This window comes from Panthera tigris, chromosome X (assembly GCF_018350195.1).
Source record: "Panthera tigris isolate Pti1 chromosome X, P.tigris_Pti1_mat1.1, whole genome shotgun sequence".
Classification (NCBI taxonomy): domain Eukaryota; kingdom Metazoa; phylum Chordata; class Mammalia; order Carnivora; family Felidae; genus Panthera; species Panthera tigris.
Window position 1 is genome coordinate 118,053,681 of NC_056677.1, and position 17,929 is coordinate 118,071,609.

A 17,929-nucleotide genomic window follows, 5' to 3' on the forward strand; every position below is an offset into this window, starting at 1 on the left:
GCTCCCCCCTAGCCAGACTGGTAGTAATTTCAACATAAAATAATGACATTAGTAGATATGGCCCATGGAACAAGTTATCAATCTAGGTTTCCATACTTACACTAATAAATACATGAATAAATTTTAATTATGTAACTCACCCAGAAAAGCTCACTATCATTTCTGAAGAAAAAAAAAAAAAAAAAATGGGTGGCCTGAGTGTTACCATGATTAAACAATGGATAGACCCAGGTCAAAGGGCATCCTACAAAATTATAAGACCTGACCTCTCAAAGCCTGTAAAATATTGAAAACTATGTGAGACACATGAACTACCCTGGATTGAAAAACTCTAAAAGCATGTGACAACTAAATGCATTTAAAATGTTGGCTTATACTCAGGTAAAACACTGTGGAGGCAGTTGGCAAAATCTAATGGAGACCTTCATTCACAGATTGTGAGAATGTGCTATCAATTTCACGCTCTTAATTTGAGTAACTAATGGGACACTTTAGGTGGTACCCTTGTTCTGAGGCAATGCACACTGAAATTTTTAGTGGTTACAGTTTCTTCTCAAATGATTCAGAGACAGGTTGCATGGGTGTATTCAAACCCCACAAACAGCACGACAGAGCGAGCTGGAGGTAGCACAAATAGGGTAAAATGCTGAAAAGGGGCAGAATTGGAAGAATTTTCACGAAGGCTCTCTGTGGGTTTTTTATATTGGTCTCTCCACATTATTAAAAGCATTTCAAAATTAAAACACAAAGACATAAAGCTCATCTATTGCGGAGAACATGATGGTGGGTGTTAAGGGATTAGGCGACTGCTCCAGAAATTGGTTGGCATGGGGACAAGCCTGCATGGGAAGGAAGCTCCTCCCAGGAGGAGATGGGCCAGAGGCAATGGCAAGGGGGCAACCGTTAGAAAGGGGAGGAGGGTAAGGGAACTACCAGGAGAGAAGGGGATCAGACAGAGACCTTACACGTCTAGATGATGTTGATCAGCAGCAGAACAAGGAGTCTCTGGGTCAGGCAGCTTTGAAAGGTCATTGCACCTTGGAGGTCTTAGAACTACAGTGTCATACCATAAGAGTAAAACCTATCAGATGAGGTTTCATAGGGCATGCAAAGGAGGAAGGCCCTCCATTACCAAAAAAAAAAAAAAAAAAAAAAATGCTTATTTAGGCTATTCAAAAAATAACTCCACGTGTCAAAATCTGAGTTTAGAGCCCGTAATCTTTTAAGCTCGCTGGTCTCAGCCTGGATGGAGAAATAAATAATCTATGGGCCAATATACAGGTTCCAGCTTTAGCTCATTTAGACAACTGATATTCCTTTTATTACAAACTCTGCCTTTAATTGGTTTCCTCAGTTGTTTTATATTTGATGCAATCATGTTCATGGGCTTAAGTATACCAACTTGCTATTTGTTTTCTAGTAGTTTTTTTCCCTGCTCTTTTGTGCCATATTTTGAGTTAACCAAATGTTTTTAGTCTTCTTATTTCACACCATCGCGTTTTAAACTAAATTACTTTGTCGTTTTTTAATGTTTTCTCTAAATGTTACAGTACGCTTAGGGCTCACGTTGTCCAAATTCACATAAATGTTAGAATGTCACAACAGGAGGGGTGCCTGGGTGGCTCAGTCAGTTACACATTCGACTCTTGATTTAGCTCAGGTCTTGATCTCAAGGTTTGTGAGTTCAAGTCCCACATTGAGCTCCTTGCTGACACTGTGGACCCCACTTGGGATTCTCTCTCTGCCCCTCCCCCACTCACATTCTCTTTCTCTCTCTCTCAAAATAAGTGACTTTTAAAAAAAGAATTTATAATGTCACAACAGGAAAATTTCATATGCCACATTTTTGGTGTTCTTGTTGCCGTATTTACATTACACATGCAATAAATGCTACAATATAAGGTTATTATTTTTGCTTTGAAGAAACAATCATCTTAAAAAAAATTTAAAAAATAATGCTTTTTCCATATCCGTATGGATCTACTTTTCCTGGTGACCTTCACTCCTTCCTGTAGATCTTAGTTACTGTTTGGTGTCATTTCCTTTCACATTTCTCTACAATTTTATTTATCCAACAATGTTCCAATTTCTCTCTTATTTCAAAGGGCATTTCCAATGGATAGCGAATTCTAGCTTAACAGGGAACCCTCTCTCCCTGCCTTCAGTATTGGAAGATTTCACTGTCAGGGCCCCTGGATGGTTCAGTTGGTTGAGCGTCTGACTTCAGCTCAGGTCATGATCTCATGGTGTGTGAGTTCAAGCCCCACATCGGGGCTCTGCTCTCAGTGCAGAACCAGCTTGGGACCCTCTGTCCTCCCTCTCTCTCTGCTCCTCCTCCGCTCACACACACGTGCAGTCTCTTTCTCTCTCTCAAAAATAAACGTTTAAAAAATAATAAAATAAAAGATTTCACTGTCTTCTGACCACCGTTCTTTCTGGCAAGAAGTCAGCCATCACACATACTGTTATTCCAGTGTATGTAATTTGTTTTCTTGATCAGACGGATTTATTTTTTAACTTTGGAAATTTCCGGCCAGTATTTGTTCAAATATTCCTTCTGCCCGCATTACATATAATTAGGCCACTATATATTGCCCCCCCCCCCCAATCAGGGAGTTTCTATCCATTTCTTCTAAATCTTCTGTTTTTAAAAATTGGATAATTTCTACTGACCAATATTCAAGTTCACTTCTTTTTTCTGTAGTCTACAAACAGTTGTTAAGTCTCTCCAGTGATTTAGCATTTTAGATGTTATTATTTTCAATACCCTATTTTCCATTTGGTTCTTTTGTATATTTTCCTTTTCACTGCTAAGATTCTCCACCCAGTCATACATTATGATCTTTTCCTTTAACATCCTTACCCGCTTATTCTAATATCTGGGTCATCTCTGGGTCTCTTTCTCTTAACTGTGTTTTTAAAAGTAGTGTAACATTTTCTTTTATCATGTGTCTCATAATTTTTACTTAGGGCACTGTGGGTGATCATTGTAGGGTCTCAAATATATCGCCTTCCTTTAAAAGATATTGGGTATGTTGGTAGACAGTTATCTCCAATAGTTCTCAGAAGAGCATGAAGTCTGGGGTCACCACTCAATGCCCATCTACACATAGGCAATGTTCTTAAAGCCTGTGCGTCCTTTGCCTTGCACGTGTGTATCCTAGTCCTTGGACAAAGACACCATGAATCATCTCACAAACTTCTGAGAGCCTTCGTCTATACAGTCACCACTTTCCTAAAACTACTGTAAAATATCCCTCTCAATATTTGCTCTTAGAGCAATGAGCATTTGCTAAAGGCCCGTGAAAATTCCCTCTAGATCAGATGTTATCACAAGAGATTTAAGTTTAAAGACTGGTTCGCTCATTTTATTGCTATATGACTTGGGGCAATTTACTGAATCCCAATGGCCACATCTGAAAAATGACAATAAGACCATTTATATCTTAGATCTCTAAAAGGTATTCTAAAATGCATCAATATGTCTAGGACAGTGCCTGACACAGAATAGTGTTTAATACGTGGTAGCATGAATAACTGTATTAGTGGTAACAGCGGTATCATTTTTAAATGGCCAAGTGACCTTAAACATGGTTCTTAGCTACCACCTGTAAAAATACAAAATCCAATGTTTTTCTCCATATGGAAATTAAACTTAACTTTAAAATTCCTGATTCTTTTGCACACGGTCACTTATTTTTGATACAAATGAACATAACGCACCCCTACCCACCACCGCGCAGCTTGAACGTGGCCCCGCCGGGACAGGGGTAGGACAGGGAAGCGCTGACATGCATCTCCAACATTTCCAGGCTGCAGCCCGGATTCCAGGCGCTGGGATACGGCAGGGTGCGAGCCAACCTCTCAGGTTATGGGGAGGGGGGTTCTCTGCAGAGTCAGGGACTCCGAGGAGCTAGTCCCAGGTTCAGGTGCTCATTTATCTGCCCCAGTCAGCACGTCCCCCTCCGCGAGGAAGGGTGAGGAACGATGCAGGTAAGTGTTTTTCTTTTTACGTTCGCACGTAAGGGGTAGGAGTATCGAAATTGACAAGGGGAGGCGACAGGCAGGACCCCAGCTGGTCACCGGCAGCTCCCGGCCGCAGGATGGTGGCGAGGGGGGACAAAACCCCAACGCTAGTCCTGCCCTTCTCATCCCCTTACCACTCGCAGATCGTGAAGAAAATTTTAAATAAAATTCCTGACTCTCAACGTATCTTGAAATACAGAAATCATCAGTAACTTTCTGAATCAACTCAAACTGCATTCACAGGCAGACACAGACAAGCTTTGAATCTGGCCATTTCTCTGGTCATGGACATATTTAAAATTGTTTGATATTTAAGCTTAGTTCATACTCTAAATTCATCTGGAAAGCATCAGATAAAAATGTAAGAAGTGAATACATCTGTATAGGACTCACAACATTCAACACGCACAGAAACCAATTTGTAATATTGGTAAATATTTAAAAAGAACTATCAATGGCAAATTAATATTACCATGACGTGCGCTTAAAAATAAGTAGGTCAGGGGCGCCTGGGTGGCTCAGTTGGTCAGGCGACCGACTTCGGCTCAGGTCATGATCTTGCTGCTTATGGGTTTGAGTCTCACCTCAGGCTCTGGGCTGACAGCTCAGAGCCTGGAGCCTGCTTTGGATTCTGTCTCCCTGTCTCTGTTCCTCCCCAGCTCGCACGCTCTCTCTCTTAAAAACAAACATTAAAAAATATTTTTATTAAATAAGTAGGCCAAGGGATTCTGGTTTGGTAGCTACAGCTTTTTTTTTTTTTCATGTTTATTTTTTGAGAGAGCAACAGACAGAGTGTGAGTGGGAGAGGGGCAGAGAGAGAGAGGGACAGAATCTGAAGCAGGCTCCAGGCTGTGAGCTGTCAGCACAGAGCCAGATGTGGGGCTCAAACCCACAGACCGTGAGAGATCATGACCTGAGCCAAAGTCGGATGCTTAACCCACTGAGCTACCCGGACGTTCCTCGTAGCTACAGCTTTCTATAAACATCAGTTCTTTTATCAAGTTTAATATTGATTTATAAATCCAAATACATTTGGCTGTGACCTTAGTCTCATTGGTTCATGATATAAACAGGAAATTTAGAATTTATGTTAAAGGAGACATACTTCTTTTTGAGAATGTTCTCATGGAAATGAGAGAAATACCTGAAATCTTCCATATAAATTCTCTTATAACTCGGGTATCTTTTTTTTTGGTGTAGGATTTACAACGTAGTTTCTAGATAGAGAATTCACCTATCCTCCATTGCCACCATTTGCTATCATAACTTATGAGGATTAAGCTAAAATTGTTAAGCTCTTTTGATTAGGATGTATTTATCATGGAAATCTAAACCTGCCAGATCATTACTTCGAACAATTTCACACTCTTTTCCCAACCATACTCATGAACTGAAATATCCTTCAAGTACCACACTATGATTTTCATGGGACACACTTTGAAATCCGTACTAAATTTTAATGAAGGATACAGAGCCAGACAGCAAGAGAAACTGTATGCCTACATAAATCTTGAATGGAGTTGGGAGGGGGACAGTGAAACAATGACCTGAAGCAGAATTTTATGAATTACTTCTCCTGTAAAACACTGACTTACACTTGCATAGTAATGTGCGGCCTGAAATCATTACTACAGTATTGATTTCTAGTCACTAGAAATGATAGAGTGACATCTTTAAAAAAAATAATGAAAATAATAATTTGTCCGTGCACATTTTTTTATTTAAAAAAAATTTTTTTAATGTTTGTTTATTTTTGAGAGAGACAGAGACAGAATGCAAGTGGGTTAGGGGCAGAGAGAGAGGGAGACACAGAATCCAAAGCAGGCTCCAGGCCCTGAGCTGTCAGTACAGAGCCTGATGTGGGGCTCGAACCCCCGAAACCGTGAGATCATGACCTGAGCCGAAGTCGGACGCTCAACCAACGGAGCCACCCAGGCGCCCCGAGTGGACATTTAAGGTGCAAAAAATACTGACATATTTTTTTAAGTTTTCACATATGTATTAAAGACATTATTTAAGTTGTTTTTTCACTGGTTATTTTGAGTTTTCAGGAGTTTACAACAGTAAACATGGAGAAGAGTGATTTCCTGTTCTCAAAATTCCATAATTCTGAATTAAACATAAAGGAGAGCAAAAAAAAAACAAAAAACAAAAAAAAAAACAACCAAAAAAACAGTGGGTCAAAGTCATTTCTTTACACTCTTAGTGCCTAGCACATTGTTATTGTAATTATAGGGACAAGCCAACTGTTCCCTGAATAGAGAACTGAGGCAGCCTCCACGGTGAATGGATCTTGCCTTGGAAACGAAATCCTTAATCCAGAATTTTACTCTGCCTGAGGACCGGGTTGTATTTTCGCATGACGCACACTAAGAAACACATGGTCTGTGGCCGGCAGCGAGTTGTCATTTAGTGAATTCTGATTACAGAGCCATAGCTGGTACCCTCGTGGACCGAAAAGAAGCACCAGAGCTAGAACTAAATTAATTAGATGTAGACAAGTGCACAATCCGAAAACGCCATCCTCAAGTAGAGGTCAAGTGTTTTCATGGTCTCTACCTCGCTACCTCTGTGCACGCCCACGCACCATGATGCTCTGACACCGAAAACTATTACATCCTGACAATAACGGAGTACTGAGCCAGGCATTTCGGTAGCTAATATAACTGAACTTCAGGGACCATACCAAAATAATGGACTTTCATAATTGAAATCAACAGCTGACATTCCAAATGTTTCACAAATTTAACATAGGAAAAACTAAATGAATCCTAAAAAATAAATATCAATAAATAAAGCTATTCACTACACCGGACTAAAATTAAATCTTGGCCCAACCTTTGCTACTTCCATGATAATAAGTACTGATTAGGGCATTTTTATATCAGATTATTCTAATCATAAAAGAATACCTTTCAAGCAATCAGAGGTCTTCCCAATTGCATCCCTTAAAATATCTCCTACAGTTTAAGAAAGAAAATTTACTGGGGCACCTGGGTGGCTCAGTTGGTTAAGCCTTTGACTTCGCTCCAGTCATGATCTCACGGTTCATGAGTTTAAGCCCCGCATCAGGCTCTGTGCTGATAGCTCGGAGCGTCTCCCTCCCTCCCTCCCTCCCTCTCTCTCTCTCTCTCTCTCTCTCTCTCTCTCTCTCTCTCTCTCTGTGCCTCTCTCCTGATTGTGCATGCTCACTCACTCTCTCTCTCTCTCAAAATTAAAAATAAATAAAAAGAAAGAAAATTTACTGCTATGCTGGAGAAGCCAAATATACATTTAAACATACTGAAATGTTGGGGCCCGTGAATGGCTCAGTCGGTTGAGTGTCTGACTCTGGACTTCAGCTCAAGTCATGATCCCAGGGTCATGATCAAGCCTCACGTTCAGGCTCTGTGCTAAAAGTGGAGCCTGCTTAAGATTCTCTCTCTCCCTCTGCCCCTCTCCCCACTCGTGCTCTCTAAAATAAACAAAAAAACATACTGAGATTTTTTTCAATTTTTACTTTAAATAAATATAAGTTTATTAGAGGTATTTCATTGCCATTGAGTGATGTCATTTGTCAAAAGCCATACTTTGCTACATATATTAAAATCAATTACCTCCACTATCATTTATTTATTATCGCTTATTATCGACACTACGTTTAAGAATTTGAGAATTTTTATTCTTTTTAGTGATTCATTAATAATTCACAAAGGAAACGCAAATTTTATGAGTTAAATGTTAAGCACAGAAAGAATATACCTGTCAAATACACAAAATTAGATATAAGATCCAAAATTGTCAGCAAATGAATTTCAAGAGTCTATTACATTGGCATTTAGGCATGTGGTACACTAAGATTCTGGCTGCTTAAGACAGTAAAATACGATTATTAATCCATCAGGTACCAATTAGGTTTGACAAATGACTATATGAGACAGCCTTTTCTAAAAACGTGGGACCTGGGGCGCCTGGGTGGCTCTGTGGGTTGAGCGTCCGACTTCGGCTCAGGTCTTGGTCTAGCACTTTGTGGGTTTGAGCCCCGCATCAGGCTCTGTGCTGACAGCTCGGAGCCTGGAGCCTGCTTCCGATTCTGTGTTTCCTTCTCCCTCTGCCCCTCCCCCACTTGTGCTCTCTATCAAAAACAAATAAACGTAAAACAATTTTTTTAATAAAAAATAAAAAAATAAAAACTTGGGACCAAAGAGACGAATTGTCGAGAAATCATTGCCTTTCTCATTCCAGAGGTGTTGGGAGAATAAAAGACCCAAAAAGGCACTTTCAGATTTTCAATGTGAGGAAATAGTACAAAAAATCCAAAAATATATATACGAAACTGGGTTACATTTCCAAAGGCTCATTGGTACAACCAAGGCACGCATTTTATTATTCTCTGTCATAGGGTAGTATAGCCCATTTGTCCTACAAAGGGTCTGGTATAATAAAAAGTGCCTGAAATTTGAGATCAAATACAGTTGACTCCTGAACAAAGTGTAGGCTAGAGAGACTGGACCCCCACACAATCTAAACTCTGTGCATAACTTTTGATTTCCCAAAAACTTAACCACCAATAGCCTACTGTTGCCCTCAAACCATACCAATAGCACAAATAGGAGATTAACATACATTTTGTAGGTTATAGGCATTGTATATATTCTTAGAATAATGGAAGCTAGAAAAGATTAAGACAATCATAAAAGCCATTTATGATACTGTTCTGTTTTTATGAAAGAATCTTTCAATAAGTGGACCCACACAGTTCAAATCTATATCATTCAAGCGTCAACACTATATGTAAGTTCTGCCTACAGGTTTGTAACTTACTAAATGTAAAACATCAGACATCTTACCATTGCTGAACTTCATGCCATGTAAAATGAAAAGATCTTATTAATATGGGTATAGAAGATAAGGCATGAAAATAATCTAGCACAGTATTTAGCACCCAAAGTTGGAATATAACATACAGGTATTCCCTTTATCCCTTTCTGCTTTTTATATGTATGGGTAAGTGCTCAATGGATCATGCAACAGATCTTGAGAAGAATCTTAAATCCTGCAAAAATTTAATTATGTTCCGCGAGATGTGTGGTGGTTCAATATTTGCAGATCAATGTGATACATCATATTAACAAGAGGAAAGATTAAAACCATGAGATCATCTCTATAGATGCAGAAAAAGCAATCCACAAAATATTTGTTCATGATCAAAATTCTCAAGAAAGTAGGTTTAGAGGGAACATATCTCAAGACAATAAAGGCCACACATGAAAAACCCCCAACTATCCTCATACTCGACAGTGAAAAACAGAGATTTTCCTCTCAGATCAGGAATAAGACAAAAGATGTACACTTGCAAAACTTTTATTCCATGTAGTACTGGAAGTCCTAGCTGCATCACAATCAGACAAGAAAAAGAAAAGACCTCCAAATTGGTAAGGAGGAATGAAAACTATCACTATTTGTAGATGGCATGATACTATACACAGAAAACCTCAAAGACCCCACCCAAAAACTATTGGGACTGATGAATGAGTTCAGTAAAGCTGTAGTATACAAAATTAATATACAGAAATCTGTTGCATTCTTATACACTAATAACAAAGCAGCAGAAAGAGAAATTAAGAAAACAATCCCACTTACAACCGCACCAAAAAGAATCTGAGTAAACTTAACCAAGGAGGCCAAAGACTTGTACTCTGAAAACTAGAAGACACTGATGAAAGAAACTGAAGATGACATACACAAATGGAAAAATATACCTTGCTCATGGATGAGAAGAATTAATATCATTAAGATATCCATCCTACTCAAAGCAATCTACAGGTTCAAGGAAAGCCCTATCAAAGTACCAATAGCATTTTCCACGGAAGTAGAACAAATAATCCTAAAATTTATGTGGAACCACAAAGGACCTCAAATAGCCAAAGCAATCCTGAAACGGAACAAAACTGGAGGTATCACAATTCCAGATTTCAAACTACACTGGAAAGCAGTAGTAATCCAAACAGTATGGTACTGGCACAAAGATACACACAGAGATCAATGGAAGAAAATAGAGAGTCCAGTAACAAACCCACACGTACATGGTTATTTAATCCACACCAAAGGAAGCAAAAAATACATACACAATGGGGAGAAGGTGGTCTTTCCAATAAGTGGCGTTGGCAAAACTAGACGGCTAACGTGCGTAAGAATCAAAATTTCTTACGTCATACACAAAATATGAATAAGGCCACTTTCCTACATCATAGACAAAAATAAACTGAAAATGGATGAAAGACCTAAATGTGAGACCTGAAACCATAAAACTCGTAACAGAAAACATAGGAAGTAATCTCCCGGACAATGGTCTCCGAGGGCACTGGGTAGAAAATAACGTATGTGAACTACACCACAGTGAAAAGCTTCTGCACGGGAAAGGAAACCATCAGAAAACAAAAAGGCAACCAAATGAACGGAAGATGGTATTTGCAAGTAGCATATGCGGTAAGAGATTAATCTCCAAAATGTATAAAGAGCCCCTATAACTCAACACCGAACACAAACAAACAATCTGATCTTTACAAAGGGGCAGAGCTCCTCTTCCTTTTATCCACCATCGTGGTGTGTGCGATGGACCGTCCCTCGCCATGTCCTCTCGAGACTTCCAGGATCAAGTAGTTCCCAGCCAAGAAACAGAAGCAGAATTGTCCCATCCCCCAGTGGATCTGGACGAAAAAGGAATAAAATCAGGTGCAACTCTAAGAGGACGCCTGGGACAAGAACCAAGCTGGGTCTATAAGGAGCCACATGAGACGGTACCCAAATTTATGCTGCCTGAAGGTCACTTGGTTGGATCATATCACTCTGTAAACATCACTATTACCTGACAACAGGCACGTTTTATTTTTGTTTGAAAATACAGAAATAAAATAAATAAACAAAATGGGCAAAGGACCTAAACAGACATTTTTCCAAAGACATAAAGAGGGCCAACAGACACACAAAGAGGTGCTCAACATCACTCATCATCAGGGAAACACAAATCAAAATCACAGTAAGATATCACCTTATACCCGTCAGAATAGTTTGTATCAAAAATAAATAGGAGGGCACTTGTTAGGATGAGCACTGGATGTTATGTGTAAGTGATGAATCACTGGGTTCTACTTCTGAAATCAATACCACACTGTTAACTAACTTGAATTTAAAAAATTAAGGGTTTTTTTTTCCCAAAAAAAAAAAAAAAAAAAAAGAAGAAAGAAGTGTTGGGGCACCTGGGTGGCTCAGTTGAGTGACTCCTGATTTCGTCTCAGGTCATGATCCCAGGGTCATGGGATCGAGCCCCATGTGGGGCTCTGCACTAAGCTTAGAATTCTCTCCCTCTTCCCCGAACCCCATTCTCTAAAATAAATACAAATTAAAAAGAAATAACAAGTGTTGGTGAGGATGTGGAGAAAAGAACCCTCCTCCTGCACTTCTGGCGGGAATGTAAATTGGTGCAGCCACTGTGGAAAACAGCAGGAAAGTCTCCCCAAAAATTAAAAATAGAAATGCGATATGATCTAGTAATTCCACTACTGGGTGTTTACAAAAAAACAAAACGCCCAAACACAATTCAAAAAGATTTCAAAACACAGTTCAAAAACAATTCAAAAAGATGTATGTTACCACTATGTTTACTGCAGCATGATTTACAGTAACGGAGAAATGGAAGCAACCCAAGTGTCAGTCAACAGATGAATCCCCACACACACGCTGGAATATTGCTCAGCTATAAAAAACCAATGAGATCTTGCCATTTCCGGCAACGTGAATGGACCAAGAAGGTAGTAAGTGAAATTAGTCAAAGACAAATACCATGTGATTTCACTTATATATGAAATCGGGGGGGGGGGGGGGGGGGAACGTAAAACACCAACTCTTAAATACAGAGAACTAATTGTTGCCAGAGTAGAGATGGGGAGGGACTAAGGGGCCATAAAGATAAAGGGGATTAAGAGGTATACATTTCCGGCTATTAAATAAGTAAGTCGTGGAGATGAAAAGTAGAGCATAAGGAATACAGTCAATAATATTGTAATAATGTTGTATTGGAACAGATGGGGACTACGTTTATCATGGTGAGAACTGATTAATGCATAGAATTTGGAATCAATATAGTTTACATCTAAAACATAAGACTGTATGTCAGTTATTCTTCAATAATATAAATAATAAATTACATGAATAAATATCTGCTTCCAAATGCGTAGTCTTCCTGGAAAACATACTAAGCTTTGTCTTTACGCGTTTTCATGGTCTATCATGATTCCTGCTCTTCTAGGCATCTTTGTATCTGCAGTCTCAATATTCTCCTGGGGGCATCATTGCAGCCATGCTTTCCATGCTGGACTATCCATCCTTTCTCCCAGTGTGTCGTATACTTCAAACGTAAAAACGAACACAGAAAACTTTTTGAAAATCTCAAATGCATCACAATACATCTATCTTGAGAAGACACTGCTCCTCAATTGTGAATTTGATTTCAAAGTGAAAACAGTACAATCACTGATCATTTGTTCATGTGTGCAATGTGGAGAAAATCTTATTGCCTAATTTCTGCAATGAACAGAATTACACAGACACAGATTTTTGGTCTAACAAGCTAATAAGAAATAATTTGTATTCTAGTAATTAGTATTGCTTTGAGACCACACAATGACTTTGTCTTTTTCATTTTGAGAAAATCACTTTTATGCATAATTTTTGTATGCTTCCAAATTAAAGTAAACCCATTCAAACTTCGACGTTACTAATCTTATTTTTTCTCTAACCCAAATGTACTTCAAATGGTAACAGGCAATACTGAAAGTACAATGATACGTGTAAGAGAATCCAGAGATATACTCTATGAAGGACTCATTGGTAATTAAATGTTTTATCTTACTCTTAAAAAGAGTCACAGTAATGAAAGGCTTATTACGGTTGATTACTACTACTGCTAATGAATGATTAAAACAATTACACCTTACATTTAAATATCACTTAATAATATACAAGACTTTTGTACATATTGTTGCTATTTTGTCAGAGCAGTACGAGTAAATGTGAGATTTGAAATACTATCCATATTAAGTTACATGAGCACAGACTTTAAGACGGCTCGCTATTGTTTTCAAAATAACATGCAAATGTATGGTCGTTGCACAAAAGACCAGGGTTCCACAATGGAACATGCACTTTCTGGCTTCGTATCCTTATCCGTACTATTTCGTCTACTTGGAACCGTTGCCTACGCTTGTTTAAATGAGCCAAAAGAGCATCAAGGCACGCTCCCATGGTAGGCATCCTTCCTCAGACATCAGTTCCGCAAGAGCATTCAAGTGCCTGCTTCTAACTTTCCAGAGTGCTTTGTTGCGGTTCTCACGGCACCTTATCAAGATAGAATACGTGTCTCTTGCCAGTATTGTGGCGGTATCTCTTCTCAAAAGTATCTCTGTTCCCTACTCCATCCTCATACTGCAGTAACCAGAGCAACGTTTGAAAACCCAGACAGGATCACGTTACTTCCTACTGAAAACCCGATGATCCCACATCTTTGGACTCTCTCCTCACTCTCTGTACTTCAGCCCCATTTGCCCTCTTTCCATTCCTCATAATCAGTCAATTCTTAACCACCTCAAGGACTTAAGGCATCCGAAGCCTACAAAAAAAGGGAAAAAAACCAAAATGGAAGGAAACGGAGTATCTAGTATCTTTAGAACCGTTGTATCAACATTGGACTCAACTGGAGCCATTCTTCGCGTCACTTGAATGCACTTAACCAAAAGTGACGTGGAGATCTCTCACGACAGAGTCCACCGACTGAAATTTAATGGAAACTATATTCGGCGAACATTTTCTTTTTTCAGTCAAACCCGAGCTCTGACCGCTGCACTAAATGAGAGGGCCAGAGCCCAAATGGTGGGGGTGGGAAGCACATAGAGGGAGTCAACAAGGAAGAAAAGATCTTGGCAGATCTCTTCTTGGTAGATGTACCAGGGGATCTGCCAGGTTTTCCATGCAGGGATTCAGGATCTCAGACACAGGTGAACGAGGTAGTAATCCACTCTTTGGAACTGACCGTCAAGGTAACAACAGGGTATCTGGATGACATGGTAAATGTGGGTGATTACCACTGCTCCTACTCCGCCCTCCAGGGCCACAAAAAGTTGTTACTAACGGATATCGTGTTGAGAGGAGCTCGGGCTTGGTCTCGAGAGCTCGTCACCAACCACTACCCGAGATGACCACGTTACCAATCGAGCATCCTTGCATTCAAGATTAAAGCTGTTGACATCCTGTTTACAAATATAGGAGCTGAATTAACCGACATGGATCAAATAACCAAGTTTCACGAAAAGAACATTTAATTGCAGAGACCAAGAATGAGGCAAGGACGGATACCTTCTTCCTGTTTCCTCTTGTCCGCCCTGCTGCTATTAACTTTAATGTCCCCGCCACCCTTTCTAATTGTGACATATAAATTCCTCTCTCTATACTGACTGACCCGCTTGTGGTTTCATTCACAGATACTGTATTCTCAGGGCCGGGCTGCAATCCTATCCCACAATCCAGGCAGTGGCCGTGTCTATCTATACGCCTAACTGATGCCTCATTTGAACATAATATTTTCATAAAGTACACTTTTCACTTTGAACTAGAGGCTTTAAAAATCAGTGTTTTGACACTGGCATAGCGTGTTGGGGATTGATGCTTCATCCTAGAATAAAAGAACAGTCAAATACATCTAAACATTTCTATAAACAGCTAGTGTATGGAATTGGAAATCATTTCACACAAAATCAGGACGTCTTGGTAAAATAAAAAAGTATATACACCTGTGATATGCAACATTCAACAACACATACCAGGATCTCCACCTCTGGGTGTTATCCTCATGACTGCATTACATTACACAGCAACGGTAAAGGGATTTTCAGATACAATTAAAGACCCAAATCAATGGACTAAGCTAAAAAGGAGATGATCCTGGGATTCCCTGGGAAAATGGCAAGGTAGGAGTACCCTGAGCTCACACCGTCCCACTGACACACCCAGATGACACTCACGTCCGTATAAATAGCCCGGAAAATGACCTGAAGACTGGCAGAACAGACTGCCCACATCTAAATGTAGACAAGAGGCCATATTGAAGAGGGTAGGTCTAAGAGGGTAGGAGGGGCAGAGACAAATCCCCAGAACATTTGGCACTGAAAATCAGAGATGCCAACTTTCCCAAGTCCTTACAGTCAGTAGGGCTTCACCACCTGGAACTTTCAAACTCAGTGGGCTCGGCTCTGGGAGAGCCAGAAAGGCAAAAACCAGTCCCCATCCTTCCAGAGATAGCACAAAAATAGTCCCATGGAGGTACAGCAGAGAAGCACCAGTTTCAAAACCTCCTGGGGGATACTGGGGAGAGATTTGTTTGTTAACCTCAGAGCATGCGCTAGAGGGGCAGGGATCATCAGGAGACTTTTCTAGGAACAAAAGAGCTGACTGATGTCATTTCCGTCCCCTGGCCCCCAGCAGGGACACACTGAACACCTACAAAAACTAGCTCAGAACCACCTCGCGGGCTAATATCATGCCCCAACTGCATTTTCCTATGGATGCAGCCCTTCCAGACAGGCGTCTGGTCCACGTCTGCTGTCACAGAAGACCCGCGCGAATCGCACTACCACCACACTCCCTGCCTGGGCACACCCGTGTGCAGATCAGGCCCTCCACCCAGGCCCGCCTCATCCGAGAGGGCTGCGAGTCCCAACGTACACCTTGCTGGCCACACACACACCCTGCTGCCACATTCTCCCGTGGACCTGCCCCCGAACTATGTGCCTTTAGCCAGAGCCAATCCAAAGCAGTGCCACAGGCCTGACAGTGCTTAAGCAGCCTTCACAGGGGCCGGCACCGCTCCAAAGTGACTCCTGCCCCTGAGAAAAGGGAAGAAAACCACAAACATGAGCCCAGGTGAAGCCCCAGGAAGGGCCTGGGGCGGGTCTGGATGCAGGCCCCACCCACCAACAAAAGCCTTCCAGAGGACAGCAGGAAAGCACCAAGCAGACAGGAGCAACTACATCTATGGCAAATGCTTGGTCTGAGTCAAGCCCGACGTGGCGCCAGAGTGCCTCGCTAATAACACAGGCACCAAACCACACCCACAAAAAGCAAAGACAGTCGTTGCAGAAGACTGGGACACAGGGAAAAGCGGCTCAGACACAGGGTCTTAGACAGAAAGAATATGGGACAGAGGAATATGCCCTAAAAGAAGAGGACAAAGATCACAGCAAGAAACCTAAATGAAATGTAGATAAGTAATACACCTCAAAGAGAATTTATTTTTTTTTAATTTTTTTTTTTTTAACGTTTATTTCTTTTTGAGACAGAGAGAGACAGAGCATGAACGGGGGAGGGTCACAGAGAGAGGGAGACACAGAATCCGAAACAGGCTCCAGGCTCTGAGCGGTCAGCACAGAGCCCGACGTGGGGCTCGAACTCACGGACCGCGAGATCATGACCTGAGCCAAAGTCGGCCGCTTAACCGACTGAGCCACCCAGGCACCCCCCACCTCAAAGAGAATTTAAAGGAATGGTCATAAGGATACTCACTGGACTTAAGAGTGGGATACGCTTCACAAAGAAAGTAAACATCAGAAAGAACCAATCAGAGATGAAGAACTCAGTAACTGAAATTAAACATGCACTAGATGGAATTAATAGGAGACAAGAGGGAACACAAGAAATGGAACAGCAAATCGGAGGACAGAGTAATGGAAAGCAATCAAGCTTAACGGCAGAGAGAGAAACAATAATAAAAACTAAAAACAGACATAGAGAACTCAGTGACACCATCAAGCACAATGTCTCAGAAGGAGAAGAGAGGAAAGGGGTCACAGGATATGTTTGAAAAAACAACAGCTGGAAACTGTTGCAAATCTGGGGAAAGAAACAGAAATCCGGATCAAAGAGACACAGAGAACACCCTCCCCCCAAAAAAACAACCCAGTCAGATCCATACCAAGACAAACAGTAATTAAAATGGCAACAGGAAGTGATGAGAGAATTTTAAAAGCACCAACAGAAAAGAAAAACAGTTACCTACAAGGGAAATCCCAGAAGGCTATAAGCTGATTTTTCGACAGAAATTCTACAGGTCAGAAGGGAGTGGCAGGATGTATTCAAAGTGCTGAAGGGAAAAACCTCTGCAGCCAAGAATACTCTAGGCAGCAAGACTATTATTCAGAATAGAAGGAGGAAGAAAGAGTTTCTCAGGCAAATAAAAGTTAAAGGAGTTTATGACCACTAAACCAGCCCTACAAGAAATGTCATTTCCACTCTTTGAGTGGAACCGAAAGACCGTTAAGTAAGGGTAAGACAATTAGGGAACACAAAAAGAATAAGATTAAGTACATCTATACAAATCAGTCAAGGGATTTAGAAAATAAAAGGATGTAAGGTATGACAACCATATACCTAAACCGTGGAAAGAAGAGAAGTAAAGGTGTGTTCAAACTTAAGTGACCATGAAGTTAATATAAAGCCATGTGCAGAAGATGTTATGTACAAACTGAATGGTAACCACGTATCCAAAACCAGTTACCGATATGCAAAAAAATAAAGAGAAAGGAATCCAAGTATATCACTAAACAAAGCCAAAAATCCCTGAGAGAACAGATCAAAAGAAAGGAACAGAAAAGAACTATAAAAGCAACCATAAAACAAGTAACAAAATGGGCAGAAGTACATACCTATAATTACTTTAAATGTAAATGGACTGAATGCTCTAATCAAAAGACAGTAACAGAGTGGATAAAAAAGCAAGACCCATCTATAGGCTGCCTACAAGAGACTCATTTTACACAAAAAATACACATTTGGATTGAAAGTAAAGGGATGGAAAAGCATTTCCCATGCAAATGGG